Source organism: Rhinolophus ferrumequinum, chromosome 21, assembly GCF_004115265.2.
Source record: "Rhinolophus ferrumequinum isolate MPI-CBG mRhiFer1 chromosome 21, mRhiFer1_v1.p, whole genome shotgun sequence".
Classification (NCBI taxonomy): Eukaryota; Metazoa; Chordata; class Mammalia; order Chiroptera; family Rhinolophidae; genus Rhinolophus; species Rhinolophus ferrumequinum.
Genome location: NC_046304.1, coordinates 15,593,896 through 15,608,807, shown reverse-complemented (window position 1 = coordinate 15,608,807; position 14,912 = coordinate 15,593,896). Strand labels below are relative to the sequence as shown.

At 36.5% G+C, this 14,912-nt stretch overlaps 1 pseudogene; it reads right to left on the bottom strand.

Annotated features, from left to right (window-relative positions):
• Positions 1-217: 217 nt before the first annotated feature.
• LOC117012889 (60S ribosomal protein L15-like) lies at positions 218-809 on the bottom strand (annotated as a pseudogene).
• Positions 810-14,912: the final 14,103 nt, after the last annotated feature.

The following is a 14,912-nucleotide window of genomic DNA, read 5'->3' as shown; positions in this document are numbered from 1 at the left end:
TATCACTTCTATATGAATGAAACATCATTTAACTAGTCCCTCTTCCTTGGACATTTAGATTGTTCTCAATTTTTCATAGCTATAAACCATGTTTCAGTAACAATTACTGTAGCCAAATCTTGGTACATTTCCTTACTTTCATAGGAAAAACAATCCTGGGTTTTGGTTTCTGGGTTAGAAGAGATGATATAGATATATTTTGACTGTCCTAAATTGTTTATTTTACAAATTTACTCCTATAGCGGTAACGTGGGAGCTGGAGAGTAGTGCGAATTCTCCAAGCCGCACGGGGAGAACCACCAATAGTATGGTGGAACTTGTGGCCCTTTCCAAGGCCACGGCTCTTGTGGCCTGCGAATGTCAGTCCTCGCATCTCCCTGTGCCTGAGGACTGGTTTGGTGATCCTTTGGGTGTCAGGATTCCGTGTAATAGCTTTATGGAATGGATCAATGAGAATAACCTCAAAGAATTTGTCAGTGGAATCTTCACCAACCCAGTAAGAATCCAGGACTCTCAGAGCCCCACAGTGGTGTCCAGCAACAGACTGAAGGCTTTGAGCAAACTTTAGTTGGTTAACACCGTAATGGACAGGCTTGCTGTAGGTTGCACCTTAGGCACTGGGTGTTTGCGGCCACTGCGGTTCACACAAATCCGATATATGACATCATACATCGTGCTTTATCGAGCCAGGTGTGGCTGGGGGCCCTGTGGAACGTAGAGCTGGCTGTACTGCCAGCAGCGCACCCTGAGAAGAACGCATCAGACTGCTTCTTCCTCCATAGCTCCTGGATATACTTGTAAGAGCCCATCTTGAATTACCTGATGGCTGCAGCCAGACCAAAAAAAACAAAAAGCAAGAGATGTATATTTTTAGTGTTTTTGACTCGTGCTGAGAAATTGCCCTCCATAGTACAATTTATACTTCCTCCAAATATGAGAGTGCTTTCCTTTACACATCCCCGGCTCTTCAGTCAAAACTTTAGTTAATTAGTTAATTTTCTTGGTTTTTCCAGGTAAGTGATCATATAATCTACAAATGATGACTTCTGGTTTTTGTTTCATTTACCAAATGGACAAAAGTTGAAAGAATTTATAATATTTCATTGTTGGTGAGAATATATTAATAGATAAATGGATGTTCTCAAGCCCTATGACATTAGCTTAGAATTTTAAGACTAGTTCTAAGAGTGGTAATAGCTGACATCCTTGTCTTGTTCCTAACTTGAACAGTAATGTCTTTAATATTTTGCAGTTAATATTGGCTTTTGGTTCTTTATTCTCTTTATTTCCTGTCTCCAACATTTTTCCTGCATGAGGCTCATTTTTAATATTGGCATTCGTCATAGACTGGAGTCACAGGCAGCTCTGGCCTCGGTCAACATGGAGAGCACAAGAATATACCCTCCTTGTAACAAAATTCAGATGACATAGAGGTTCAAAAGTAAATAGCAGCCAAATTGTGCAATCTAGGGGGTAGGTACCATTTCATCATAATCTATCTGAAAAGCTGTGCATTCTCCAAAGAAAATTGTGTATTTTGTACCAAGGAGATAAACTCTTGTTTTTCCCTGCACAAATAGTCCCCAAATTTTACCTTCCATATTAGAGACAATCTCTCTCTAGGGTTGTCATCAAAGGGTGGGCACATGCATGGCCCAAGCTAAGACAATCAAAATCTCTCTCCCTGTAATTTGAATATTGAGTTGGAAAATGAAAAAACCTACTGGAGTGTGTATATTCTAACAGCAGTACCATAAAGAACCTACCATCAGTTTCTTCTCCCCAGCTCCCTAGGGCTCTGTGATTCCTGTTCTTTCTGACACCTGATTCCTCGCATTTTGCTTAAGTCCCTGAGAGGACCCTAATCATTTGATAAACTTTTTCTGTTGTTGTTTTTGTTTTTCTAAATTAGGCAGTCAGATTGTGTTGCTTGCCAACAAACAACCCCGAACACAAAACTCTAAGTATGTATACAATATTTTTGTTTTTATTTTACCATAAATGGATTATACTATATTGTTTTCTGCAACTTGATTTTTTTTTCACTTAATTATATGTGTTGGAGATTTCTCTATGTCAATACATCTATTGATCTACTTCATCCTTTCAGATATCTTTCTCAATGTGTGTGTGTTGTGTGTGTTGTGTGTGTTTAAAAATGTATCACTCTACACATATGTTTTGTTAGTTGCTTTTTAAATATGATAAGCTATCTTAATCATTTTTTTATTCTCATACATGGATCTAAGTATAAGTAATGCTAATTCCGATTCAAAGTCTAAATATAATTTTCCTTAATGGTGGGATATTTGGGTTGTTTACACACGTTTTATTATTGTTTTTAAAAATGCAACAATGAACATTCTTGTACAGACACATATTTGTGCATTTGTTCAGTTTTTTCTTAGGATAAATACCCAGGTATACACATTTCAATTTTTTAAGTAATTAATTTTTAATAAGTATATCTGCACACGGTACAAAGTTCAAACAAAACAAAACGATTTAGAGTACCATGTGGAAGTTATACCAGGAATGTAAGTTTAGTTTAACATTCAAAAACTAATCAATGTAATTCACTGTATTAACAGCATAAAGGAGAAAGATCATATAATCATCTCAGTAGATGCAAAAAAAAAAAAAAGCATTAACAAATTCAAAATCATTTACACTTAAAATAAACCTCATCAAGTTAGAAATGGAAACGAACTTCTTCAATCTGATATAGAGCATCTAAAACAACTCAGCTGACATTGTACTTAATGGTGAACCATTTTCCCCTAAGAATGGAAACAAAGCAAGAATGTCTGTTCTTACCTCTTCTACTCAACATTGTACTTGAATTCCTAGCCATTATGATAAGGCAAGGGGAATAAAAGCATAATGATTGGAACAGAAGAAGTAAAACTATTGTTATTTGCAGATGACATGATTGTGCATGTAGCAAACTCTGTGGAATCTACCCCAAACAGCCCTACTCGAACTAATAAGTGAATTTAGCTAGGTCATAGCACACAAGGCCAATATAAACGAATCAGTTGTTTTTTATATATCACCAATAAGCAATTGCAAACCAAATAAAAATAGCATTTATAATAGCATAAAAAATCATCTAGAGGAATAAATCTAATGAAAGATTTATTTAAATATGGTATCTTCTAACTGAAAACTATTGAGAGAAATTAAAGAAGACATAAATAGAAAGATATGCCATTTTTATATATTGGAAGACTAAAATTAAGATTTCAATTATATCTATATATAAAACATACATATATTATATACATATAATATACATATATAAATATATATATGATGCATCCCCAGTCAAAATCCAGCCAAGAGTTATTTTAAATGAATCTACTTTATATGAGGTCTGACGATTAAGTTAGCAAACTTGTTGCAACGACGTTGCTAACCTTTTTTGATATCAGAAGGATTATTCATTATGAATTTGTACCAACTGGACAAACAGTTAACCAAGTTTACTGTTTGGAAGTGCTGAAAAGGCTGTGTGAAAAAGTTAGATGACCTGAACTTTTTGCCAACAATTCATGGCTCTCGCATCATGACATGCACCAGCTCACACAGCACTGTCTATGAGGGAGTTTTTAGCCAGTAAACAAAAAACTGTATTGGAACACCCTCCCTACTCACCTGATCTGGCCCCCAATGACTTCTTTACCCAAAGATAAAGCAAATATTGAAAGGAAGACATTTTGATGACATTCAAGACATCAAGGGTAATACGACAACAGCTCTGATGGCCATTCCAGAAAAAGAGTTCCAACATTGCTTTGAAGGGTGAACTAAGCACTGGCACCGGTGCATAGCTTCTCAAGGAGAGTACTTCGAAGGTGACTGTAGTGATATTCAGCAATGAGGTATGTAGCACTTTTTCTTGGATGAGTTCGCAAACATAATTGTCCAACCTCGTATGATTCTATGCCAAAAAAGTTTGAAAATCTTGATGAAGGAAGAAAAGTCATTCTTCAAAATGACTCAAGGACAAGATGAAAACCTAAAACACCAACGATCACAGCAGAAACTGAAAACATTATCAAAGAATTATTCAAAAAAGTGCTAATGTACAGATAGCTTCATGAAAAAATTCTCACCTTCAACGAATTGACCATTTCTATGTTATTCTTTTTTTAATTTTCAAGTATAAAGAAATACACAAATTGTATTGTCTTTTTATTACTGATTTGTAGACGTTCTTAATATATTATGAATATCCATATATTAAGGTACAACCATGTAGTAGAATGTTTTCAACTGCAATGGGTGTGATTTCTCCAAACATTTGAAAGAAGTCAATCCAAGAGAATGGATTGGGCGCATAGCAAGAAGCACTGACAAGAGGCTGAAAGAGTGTATCCTGGAAAAATTCACATCTGTTTCCAGTCCTTCACTCCTACACTTTCTATGGTTGGTATGTGAGCCAATACATTCCTCTTTTTGCCTCAGCTACTTTCATTTGTATTTGTCCCTTGCAACCAGAAGAGTACTAATATAATAGTTACTAAAAATGTACAGTCCTAGGTAATATCTTGTCTGATATCTTGTCTGCAGCCTTATGAGAGAACCCCCAGCCAGAACTGCCCAGCCAAACTGCTTTTAAATTCCTGATTCACAGAAACTATAAGATATATAATAATGTTTATTGTTTTAAAAATGATGTAGAAGTTTATCTATTGACAAAGAAAAGTAGTTATGATATATTGTGAATTGAAAAAGCAGATTATAAAGCAGTATATGCAGTATGATTGAGTTTTTATAAAAGTAAACAATATATGCAAATGTAACTATATAACTACAATTTAAAAATTATGGGAGGATAGATACCAAAATGGAAAAAGTAACTACCTCTGTGTGGGAAGATTTATTTTCATGTTGCTTGTCTTTGTTTGTTTGTTTCCTGATTATTCTGTAATGAATAAAAGAGAATTTTTTTTTCAGAAAAAAATAATACTCAGTGTTTGTAAGAACGAGTGAAGCCACCAACACTACCTTTCTAAAAAGTGACTTGTACATTAAAAGCCTTAAGAAAAACCTGCTTACCTTTTGGCCTAATAATCCTAATGCTGATTTTTGGATTAGAATAAGATATTTCCTATCTTAAGGAAATAACTAGGTCAATGACGCAAAGATTTATGTTCAAAAAATTTCATCACGTTCTATATAATAGTGAAATATTAGAAATAACCTGAATGCTCAATAAAAGAAAAATTGTAATTCCAACCCAGAGCATTTTTGGCTATGACTGAGGAGTGCTGCTGGCATTAGTGCCCAGGGACCAGGGCTGTGACACATCCTTCATAAAACAGTAGTGTCCCAACTTCCATTTCTGGAAAGATGGAGTAGATGTACTTTTCCCTATTATTTCTAAGTACAACTACAGACCTTGAATGTTGTGAACAAACATAAGAAATACTTCCAAACTCATTGTTTGTGGCTAGCATTACCCTGATGACAAAGCCAGACAGACACTACAATAAATAAAAAACTGCAGACCAGTATCCCTTATGAATATTGGTGCAAAAATCCTCAACAAGATACTAGCAAATCAAATTCAGAGTCATATTAAAAAGATTACACACCATGACCTAGTGGAATTTATTCCTGGAAGGCAAAGATGGTTCAATGAATAAAAATCAGTAATGTAATACAGGATTTTTTAGAATGAAAGGAAAAAACCTACATGATCATCTCAATTGATGTAGAAAAAGCATTTGACAAAATTCAATATCCTTTCATGATAAAAACACTCAATAAATTATAAATGGAAGGAAACTTCCTCAACATGATAAAGGCCATGTATGAAAAACCCACAACTTATATACACAATGGTAAAACACTGAACGCTTTTCCCTTAAGACCAGGAACAAAACAAGGATGCCTGCTTTCACCACATGTATTTCAACACAGAATCCAAAGTCCTAGACAGAGCAATTAGACTAGAAATGGGAGAAGAAGGAGGAGGAATCCAAAGTAGAAAGGAAGAAGTAAAAGTATCTCTGTTTGTAGATGACATGATCTTATACCGTGTTTCCCCGAAAATAAGACCTAGCTGGACAATCAGCTCTATTGTGTCTTTTGGAGCAAAAATTAATATAAGAACTGGTCTTATTTTACTATAATATAAGACCGGGTCTTATATCATATATAATATAATATAATGTAATATAATATAATATAATATATATATAATACCAGGTCTTATATTAAATTTTGTTCCAAAAGACGCATTAGAGCTAATTGTCTGGTTAGGTCTTATTTTGGGGGAAACACAGTATATATATCTCCAAACATGCAACTGCCATGTGATCCAGCAGTTGCAATCCTGGGCATTTATACCGGAGAAATGAAAACTTAGGTTCACACAAAAACATGTACACAAATATTCATAGCAGATTAATTCATAATTGCACCAAACTGGAAACAACCAGATGCCCTTTAAAGGTGAATCATTAAACTGTGGTATATCCATACCATAGAGTAGTACTCAGCAATAAAAAGGAATAAACTATGGAATACACATAATCGAGATCAATCTCCATATCATTATGCTGAGTGGAGGGAAAAAAGCCAAACTCAAAGGGACTGACTTACATACTATTTGATTCCATTTATATAACATTCTTAAACTGACAAAGTTCTAAAAATGAAGAAGGGGGTGGGTAGGAGGGAAGTAGATGTGACTGTCTATAGAAGGGCAAGGTGGGGAGCCTCCTATTGATGGAAATGTTCTGTATGTTAATTGTATCAATCTCAATAGCTGTGATCTTGTACTATAGTTTTTCAAGATGTTACCATTGGGGTAGGGTATCAGGGTATAAAGGATCTATTATTACAACCAACTGTATGTCAGTCTACGATTATCTCAAAATAAAAAGTTCAATAAAAAAAAGGATTGTCCCATTCAAAATGCCAATAGTCTCCCTGTGAGAAACACAAATACAATGGACTATTTAGTAACCATTAAAAGATCATGCTTTTGAAGACTATTTAATGACATGGGAAAATGTTGATTTTTTTCACCTTCAGGTAAAAAGTGTTAAGATTCAAAATTGCATTTAAACTAAGATCCTGATTTTATCAAAAATATTTACTTACGTATGTGCAAAAAATTGAAAGTATATGTATAATTTTTTCACTGTGTTATATCTGAATTATGGGATTACTTGTGATTTTCCTTTTTTTCATAACTTCTGCATTTTCCCAATTTTTTGTCATAGCATAAATCATCAATACATGAAACAAATATCTAGTGAGAAGGAAAAGGCAATCTCACAAATAAGCAGGCTGTGGTTTGTGGGGCATATGGGCCTTCTGCCCTAAGTTATGTTCCATCTCATCTGTCAGTGCTCACAGTAACCTGTTTGCAGTCCTAGAAGATGCATATGTGTTTAAAATAAACTCCAATTTTACAAAGAAGACATTTGGAACTAAATTTTACATAATTTTAAATATGCATGTATCAAAAGTGATTTTAGGGAAAAGAATATTATTTTGTTTATCTAAGTACTGTATACTGGAATCCAGGAGGAAATCATAAGTTCTAGATATGCAGCCATAATCTACTTAGTATGGAGTTATTGCACTAATTTTTTTTTTAACGAATCTGATGTGAATTGTGAATGCTCTCAAAGATGCACAGTGAGACGATAGAAATTTCTTCCTGTTGGTGTACTGGTGGAGGGGGTGTCAGTTTGTGCCCCCAAACCCTTACTTAAAACAGGGAAACTCTGTTTTTGTTTGCTGGCTTGTTTTTATATACATGGGAATTCAGTACAATATTTTGTTTGGGAAAATAAGCTTTGGGGGAAAAAAGTATGAAAACCACGATTTAGGGCATGTCTTGATATAACTTAGCATTAGTGGTTTTTTCGCACCATCATTTTGAGACCTGGAATTCAGTCTTCTTTTCTCTGTACAGTCAATATGGGAGGGGAAAAGAGTGTGCTGTTGAAGAGAGTAGGGAAAGTTCTGTATGGAAGATGAAGGTTACTGGTTTATGGTCTTACACAAAGACAATATAAGCAAGCAGCCCCATAACAAACAGGACAGACGCTTTAAGATATTCAGAAACTTTCAGACCAGATTCTCTTCCCAATCTTACAGCCCATATACTGGGGCTGCCAAAAAAAAAATGTATACACGACTTGTATTCATCTTATATTATTGGTATATATTGAGTATTACAATTTTAATACAGTTTTTTCCATTCTTAAAATACGTATACATTTTTTTGGCACACTCTGTATTTTTCCCTTCCCCACTCTGCAACCCTCCATCAACCGTCCCCGTCCCCTCAGACACAAACATTCCTTTTCAGCTATTCTTGTTCCATTTCTTATTCCCAGAACTTGCCTTCCACATTTATAACTCCATACCTGTGCTCAAACCATTCTTTCTACCTACATTGTCTTTCCCCCTGATTTGTACTGCCCAGTCTGGTAGCACTAGCCACATGGGCTATTAAGTACTTGAAATGTGGCTAGTGTGGATTTGGATATTCTGTAAGTGTAAACTGGACACTGGATTTCAAAGAGTAGGAAAAAAAGATAAAATCGATTTCAACTTTTCCTTTTTAAAATGTGCCTACTACAAAATTTAAAATTACAGTACATTCATGTTTCATATTGTATGTCTATTGGACAGGGCTGCCCTAGATCCAGGAAGTTTTTCCCCTTATATAATTGACCTTAAGGATGTGTTGACTCAGCATTTGTGAATCCAAGTGTTTTAACCAGAATTATACTAACTTCAGTGAATTTTTAGGGAAAATGTATTTATTAGCAGAGTTAAACCACTTCCATTATTTCTATTTTCATTTTCATTTTAATTGAATTATTTTCCTTGGAATTGGTTCTTTCCTCTAATAATTTTACAAAGCAAATCTGACATATTTATCAGGTTTGTTGTTGTTGTTGTTGTTGCCTCTCTTTTATGGTTTCTATTACTGTGAGTATCCTTTTGTGGACATGATTTTGACTACAAGTAATTTTCCTGGGTCAAATTTGGCAGATAAAACATTTACTGTGTGAAGTTTCAGCCATTGCCATTTACATGCTGTGCAAATCATTTCTACTAGCAATATTCATTTTAATTGGATAAAAGACTTGCTTATATTAATTTTTAAATTTATCCATAAGAAAATTGCAGGCTGATCTCAAATAATTCAGGATAATTCTATTATCCAAGTTTGCTTAACTATACGCTTGTCCAGTTTCCCCATAACTTATGATCACTCATTGTCTGTGGTGAGGCAAAGATCCAAGGGTAGTGTCAAAATATTCTTAAGGAATTATTGTTATTCTTTTAGGTTTAATAATGGTATTGGGATTACGTTTTTTAAAAGAGATACATCCTAAACTATTAATAGTGAAGTAATGTGATATCTAGCATGTGCTTCAAAATAATGAGGGGGAATGAGTGGGAGTATAGATGAAACAAGATTAGCGTGAGTTTATGAGGTTTCATTATATCATCCTGTCTACTTTTGTATGTATTTGAAAATGTCCATATTAAAAAGATATAATAATAGCATTATGATTTGTTAAAAGTCTTCAAGATCAAAAGGCAAGGGTCAAAATGTGTTTTCTTTTTTTTCTTCTTGGTCCTTACCTTTGTACACAGCTACAAAAATGTATTCCAAACTCCCTACTATGTTCTCAAGGTCCTGCATTATCTGATTCCTACCTGTCTCTCTGATCTTGTTGCCTACTTTTTCCTCTGCTGGGTTATTCAGGGAGTAAAATATAAGTGGTGTCCCCTGGACCAGTGCAGTCAAGAAGACTCCTTCCTCACCATCATTTCACTCCATCCACCTGGACATTCTTTCATTTCCTGGAACACAGCAAGCATTTTCCTGCCTTGGGGACTTTGCACTTGTTATTCCTTAATCTGGAATCCCTTGGCTACTCAAACCTCAGTTTAAATGTCACTTGCTCCTCAGAAATGTCTTCTCTTACCACACTCACTAAGGTAGTCCCTCCTGTTTTCTCCACCTCAGTGCTGTTTATTGCCTTTATAGCTTTGTCACTTTTTTTCCCCTGTGTCTTCTGCCAGAATATAAACTACATGAGCTCCAGAATTCTGTTTGTTTTGCTCATTGTGTATACTCAGCACACAGCACACGGTCTGGTACATAGAAGACACTCAATAAATATTTGTTGAATCAACTAATTAAAATTCTAGCCATTTTTAAAGGTCTGCTTTAAATTGCTTCCTTCATAAAGCCTTCTTCAAGTCCTCTAAGTGAGAATTAATCTTTTACTCTACTAGGTGTACAAACAGACATAAAAGGGAAGAAAGTTTGTTTTACCCTGTGCCTGGTCTACTGTGGTGACACCTAGAATGAATGTGATAAATCTTTTTATATTTGTTTCTTTGTTAGCACTTTAAAATTATTTTTCTATTTTTTTTTTAAGGCTTCAGATTACAGGCACTAATCATCAGAAAAATGCAAATTAAAACCACAGTGAGATATCACCTCACACCTCTCAGAATGGTTACCATCAATATATCAACAAAGAACAAGTGTTGGCGAAGATGCGGAGAAAAAGGTACCCCATGTACTGTTGGTGGGATTGCAAATTGGTGCAGCCACTATGGAAAACAGTTCGGGAGTTCCTCAAAAAATTAAAAATAGAACTACCTTATGACCCAGCAATTCCACTTCTGGGTAATTATCTGAATAAATCCAAAACACTAATCTGAAAAGATATGTGCACCCCTATGATAGATGCAGCACTATTTACAATAGCCAAGATATGGAAGCAACCTAAGTGTCGATCAATAGATGACTGGATAAAGAAGATGTGGTACAATGAAAGATATATACAATGGAATATCACTTGGCCATAAAAAGAATAAAATCTTACCATTTGCAACAACATGGATGGACCTAGAGGGTATTATGCTAAGTGAAATAAATCAGACTGAGAAAGACAAATACCATATAATCTCACTTATATGTGGAATCTAAAGAACAAAATAAACAAACAAAACAGAAACAGACTCACAGATAAAGAGAACAAACTGAGGGTTGCCAGAGGGGAGGTGGGTTGGCGGTCTGGGTGAAAAAGGTGAAGGGTTTAAGAAATACAAATTGGGGCCTGCCCGCTGGCTCAGGCAGTTGGAGCTCCATGCTCCTAATGCTGAAGGCTGATGGTTCGATTCCCACATGGGCCAGAGGGCTCTCAACCACAAGGTTACCTGTTCAATTCCTCAACACCTGTAAGGAAAAGTGGGCTCCGCCCCCTGCAACTAAGATTGAACACAGTACCTTGAGCTGAGCTGCCACTGAGCTCCTGGATGGCTCAGTTGGTTGGAGTGCGTCCTCTCAACCACAAGGTTGCTGGTTCGACTCCGGCAAGGGATGGTGGGCTGCACCCCCTACAACTAACAACGGGAACTGGAATTGGAGCTTAGCTGCGCCCTCCACAACTACGATTGAAAGGACAACAACTTGACTTGGAAAAAATCCTGGAAGTACACACTGTTCCCCAATAAAGTCCTGTTCCCCTTCCCCAGTAAAATCTTACAAAAAAAAAAAAAAAGGAAATACAAATTGGTTTTTACAAAATTGTCACGGGCATGTAAAATATAGCATAAAGAATATAGTCAATAATATTGCAACAACTATGTATAGTGCCAGGGGGATACTAGACTAATCAGGGGGAATCACTGAATACATTATATAAATGTCGAACCACTACGCTGTACACCTGAAACTAATATAAAATAATATTGAATGTCAACTGTAATGGAAAAAAGTAAATAAATAATTTTTAAAAAAGGTTTCAGATTACAAAGTGCGGCTTCTAAATATTTCTCCTATGTCCAGTCTGAGAGTTTCACCTCTTTTCGTTTTTCATTTGTTTCTCTAGCCTCCCAATGTTCGTGACATATGAGGAAGTCATGATGCTGAGATGAAGAATGACTGGTTTAGTTGAACTTGCCCTCATTGACAGGTCCATGCTTTGGGGAAATGCAGGTAAACAAATTAATTAGCTAAAATCTCCTGGAGTTAAGTCTCTTACCAGTTGAGTGATGGTTCTCTTTCATATGGGACTTTGACACACATAACTTGTATGCCTGAAAGCTACCTTCTCACCATTTACTAATTGCTTTGTATCAAATATGCACACACAACAATGTATGTCTGTCTATAAACAGAGGACGGTTTAATTCTCAAAATAATGTTTTAACATGTGTGCTCAATTGTAAACAGATTTTTGCTCTGGAGCTACTTTTAGAAAACATTTTGTCCTCTCCCCAACAGCAATATTTTTGGAGCGTTTCTTCCAGTCAGCTCATTTGTAGAATTGTTTAAACTAACACTAATTTTACTGCAGCAATTGAAACAAATGTTTCCATTTTGAAAATGTCTGCTGGAAAAATAAAGATTTGCAATTCAAATGAATGGAGAGATTGTTAGATTGTGGTAGTAAATGGATTTTTATTGTTGTTGTTTGTGTTTTTTTCCGAGTTTTGGTTTTTATTTGTTTTTGTGAACCTTTGCTGACATTATATGTAGCAAACAATTCGTAACAAAAAACTGGATGAGAAGTCAAACTTAATTTCATTTTCTGCCTAAAATAGATGTTTATACTTAGTTTTTTTCAAGAATCATCCAAAATATTCATTTTTTAAATGTTTCCTGGATGGATCTGTATAAGTCCTTACGAGTAGGTTCTGCATAAGTACTTACGAATTATGATTGATAGCATAGACGTCTTAATTCTCCACTCTATAGACAAGTGTTTATTAAGATGGATCTATCATTTTAGCAACTGAAAAGAAAGTATACAGAAAGAACACATGGTTCCATATAAAGTCAAGCACCCAACAGTTTTATTTCTGTTCAGAAAAAATTGTAATCAAGGAAGAAAGTTTTTACATATTCCTCCAGAGATTGCTATAGAAATAAATCCATTTTTAAGGATTGCTATAGAAATAAAACCCGATCTCAATTTAGTATATAATTACATAATACAAATTTTAAAGCACTCCAAATATATGAATCTATGAGCTCAAAGTTTATAGGGGTTAGTGCTACCTATTAGTATCTTATCAGTGTTTATCGATGTGATTCTGATCTCTTTCTGGGCAATTTTGTTGGCTTTTAGAACATTCATTTTAAAAAATAAAGAACAGATTTACTCAGCTGATTAAATATCAAGTAGTGTGGTGTCAGGCAATAATAAATATTTTAAAAGGGAAAAAGGAACCAAAGGTAGATTCTCAGGACAAGGTATGTTATTTCATGTTCATTGACTTACTGGACGTTACACAGACTAAATCTCTGTGCCTCGTGTTCTCCTCATCAAACTAGAGAAGCCCAGAACTGCAAATCTGGAAAATACCTTCCAGAGATCATTTGATTTCCTTCTCTGCCTTCACAAAGGGGAAAACCCAAACTCTCCATGCAATTCGCTCCTGTTCCTCTTGATCACCTCAGCGGATAGAGACAACTTTTTTTGATGAAAGAAACCTTGTTTTGCTATCAAGCTACAGTAATGGATACATGAGTTACCCAGTAAGGCAATCTACTTCACACATGTAACATCTCCTCTCTAATTCTCACAAAAGCCTTACAAGTTAGTTAGTTATTAAGTCTATTTCATAGAGAGGCCCAGGCCAGAGAGACTAATTTAGCCAATGTCACATTTCTGGTAAGTGGCTGATCCAGGATTCATACCCAAGTTATCTTTCATTAACTCAGCTGCTTCTCAAAGGCAGTGTATGTAGGTTGGTGCAAAAGTAATTGCAGCTTTTGCAGTTTTTAACCTTTTAAACCGCAATTACTTTTGCACCAACCTAATATTTACTTGCATAAAGGGAATAAAATCCATGAACATAACCCTAAACCTATGTTTCAGGAAAAGAGTTTCCTTGGGCAATACAAATTAATGATGAGACAATCACACTACGGTAGATACCTCTTATTGAAAGAATATCCCATATTGAATGATTCAAAACCTCCAATCTGGCCTCTTTTTAATTAAATGTCTGTGTGGAATAAATTGACTACAAATTCCCAAGACTTCTTTGTCATCAGTATTTCAACCTATAATTTAGCACACACGTGCACACACACTCACAAGCCATGTAGGGATAAAGTTCCAGACCTTTCTTTGGGAGTCAGTTTGAGACTTCCAGAGTCTCAGGTGTTGTGTGTGTGTGTGTGTGTGTGTGTGTGTGTGTCTAAAAAAAAATAGCTGAATCACATCTAAAAGCGAATGCTCCCAATTAAAAGTCTGTAATAAAAATGAAGACAATTAGGCATTCCATCAGACTTAATCTCAACAGCTCTTCATCCCAAACCAACACAACGAACTCCCATCCCCGGCGCCAAGCTGGGAAATAAACCCGAAGGCCGGAGATAGAAGGGGCACAGCTTGGCTCAGGCTCCGCTTTATTCTGAAGCCTTTAGGGGGGGGGGGGGGGAATGGGGAGCCAGAATCCACGGATGCCAACGGGTACCGCAATAAGCCGGGGGAAGGCGGGAGAGCGCGTTTGTCGGCAAAAGCAGGACTGGGAGGTGAACAGAGACGGAGTTCGCGAGGAGCCAGAACAGTCATATGAGGGTCTAGGAAAAGGAGCGCCTTTTTTCCAAGGTTACACAGACGTACAAGGCGCGAGGAGGAGCGCCTCGTGCGCAAACTCGCTCGCCGATCTCTGGGTACCGCCAAGCCGCACCAGCCGCCCGCCCGCTAAGCCGAAGGCCGGTGCGGCTCAGGGCCCGGCCCAGGTCAGCGCATGCGTCGCAGCCCCTCCTCCGCTCTCGGCCCCCTCCCCTCCCTCTTCCCGGCCGGTCTGGGGCGCGGCGGCGGCGGCGGCGGCGGCGGCGGCGGCGCGGTGACGTCAGGGCGTTGGGGCAGCTCCTGTGACAGACG